This window comes from Myotis brandtii, unplaced genomic scaffold (genome assembly GCF_000412655.1).
Source record: "Myotis brandtii unplaced genomic scaffold, ASM41265v1 scaffold208, whole genome shotgun sequence".
Classification (NCBI taxonomy): domain Eukaryota; kingdom Metazoa; phylum Chordata; class Mammalia; order Chiroptera; family Vespertilionidae; genus Myotis; species Myotis brandtii.
The window spans coordinates 6,231,526-6,233,909 of NW_005357764.1; the positions used below are offsets into that span (position 1 = coordinate 6,231,526).

At 46.4% G+C, this 2,384-nt stretch overlaps 1 protein-coding gene across 1 annotated transcript in view; it reads right to left on the minus strand.

Annotated features, from left to right (window-relative positions):
* Nucleotides 1-2,384, minus strand: part of SKP1 (S-phase kinase-associated protein 1) — a 55,245-nt gene extending 52,861 nt beyond the window's left edge. The window contains exon 1 of the mRNA XM_014539133.1: nucleotides 2,370-2,384. The gene's annotated coding sequence lies outside the window, so the exon portion shown is untranslated. The remainder of the gene's footprint in view (nucleotides 1-2,369) is intronic.

Genomic DNA, 2,384 nt, shown 5'->3' on the forward strand with positions numbered 1-2,384 from the left:
GCAAGCAGGCCGGCAGGCAGAGTGGTTAGGGGCAATCAGGCAGGCAGGCAGGCAGGTGAGTGGTTAGGAGCCAGCAGTCCCGGATTGCGAGAGGGATGTCCAACTGCTAGTTTAGGCCCAATCCTTGTAAACCGGCAATAGGACATCCTTCAAGGGGTCCCAGATTGGAGAGGGTGCAGGCCGGGCTGAGGAACACCCTCTCCCCCGTGCACGAATTTCGTGCACCAGGCCACTAGTTAACTATAATCACCAGCCTAAGTCTGAAAGAACTGGCCTCTAACAGTCCCCATGGTGTGTGTGGATAGAGGGGTTAAGCCCTGAGAAGGCTGAGGTGTCATTCTTACTTCAATCACTCCACACACTACATAATGAAAACCCCTTGTTCTACAGAGGAAGGAAATAAAACCAAAGAAAAGGACTTTTCCTGTGTCGCACAACCACTGCAGAGTAGGGCTGAGGCTCAGGCCCAGCTATGCTTCTGCCACCACAGCCCATATGTTGAATTTTAGCCCCATCCCTCAAATGCCAGAAATGTTTCCTGATTTACAACTATTCCCTGCATACTACCACGAGGGAAGGTAAAGGCCTTGGATTCAGGTAGTCCTGGTTTTTATGGTGAAATTATTTCCAGAGATGATCTCTCTTTGTAAATAGTTTCATTACCTGTAAAGTGTTCACAGGAGGATTCCTTCAAGGACCGGCCCCTTCAATGCATCTAAAATGGAACAAAATTCAGTTCACATTCCCTTTATCTGGCACCTACCACCCATGGGACAGACCTTGAATTCTAGATTGTACATGTGTGCGCCAGCCCATAGGACGGCATGTAAACTAAGAAATAATACCATTCTCATGGTCAGAGATCTCCTGGCTGCACTCTGCTACTGTGTCAACTTCCCTAGTCTTGCTCTCCTGATAGAATGGTAAGCACAGCAACTCTGTTAGGTGATCTTGGACAGGTTAGTTCTCCCCTCTGAGCCGCACCTTCCCCTGCTGAGCCTCTCCTTCCTCCTTTTTGCCAAACTCTAAGCTTTCCACCTGGGTGTACCTAGGCAGGTGGACCTGAGAGCATCTCAGGCTCATGCCTAATGTATAGGATCCCAAGGAGCATTAAATATGTCCTGAGGCCCTAAAACAGCACGGAAATTGCTCAAAGAGGGGGTAGGTGACCAGGAAGGAGCTTCTGGGGATGTGATAAAGAGAGCACAAAAGCAGATGAACTCCAAGCCAGAGACCATGGCACCAATGCAGACACCTGTGGGCACAGTAGAGACCAAGGATGGCAGCTCACAACCTAGTAGGGGCAAGGTCTGCCTGGTTCCCTGGGCAGTAGAGGAAGATGTATGATGACTAAGGACCAGACACCCTCCAGCTCCCTCACCTCCCACTCCATACCATGACCATATACTAGTTAGCTCTGCAGAATGTAGCTGTGATCTCAGATAGCAGAAGAGGGACAGACCCTCAACTTGACTGAGTGTACCCCTGAAATGATTGAGTGATCATGCACTCACCCAACTGAGTTCCCCAGGAAGTGATCAGATCACATTTCTGCTATCAAATGGTAATAGGTACTATAGATGAAGCATAATAACCTCTATTTTGTAAAAAGTGCTGTTTGAAATTTCCACTAGACATAGATAGTCCTTTGTTCTGTGAATTAATTCTGCTATTATTGGCTTGCTCTAATGATAGGAACTCAACTGTCTGACCTTGCAAGCCGCTCTGCTGCTGTCCCTACCTACCCCCATACCAGGTGTCTTTTAGTTATCTGTACTCAAGGCTACTGAATTGTGTTGTACTCAAGGCTACAGGCTTCCTGCGGGATATCTGCTACCAGCAGTTCTCAATCTGTGGGTCACGACCATTGGAAAACACATATAGCATATAAGATATTTACATTACGATTCATAACAGTAGCAAAATTACAGTTATGAAGTAGCAATGAAAATAATTTTATGGTTGGGGGTCACCACAACATGAGGAACTATATTAAAGGGTCGCAGCATTAGGAAGGTTGAGAACCACTGTCAGCTAAGCATACATAGGGCTTTTTTGAAAACTTGCAAAAGGGACCAGAAGCTCCATATTTAGGAGACAAAGACATTAGAAAAATATAAAAAGGGAAAGCTTCCTCCATGTTTTTGCTCAGGCTCTGGAAGCAATATTCCTCTGAGCCCGCTAGCGTAATAAAAGACTCCAAATTAATTTGGCGTATTAAGGCGTCTTATGTTCAGCTCACTGATTTACAATATAACAGAAAGTAATTAAGAAAATAAGTTATTGCCCTAACCGGTTTGGCTCAGTGGATAGAGCGTCAGCCTGCGGACTGAAAGGTCCCAGGTTCGATTCTGGCTAAGGGCATGTACCTTGGTTGTGGGCAC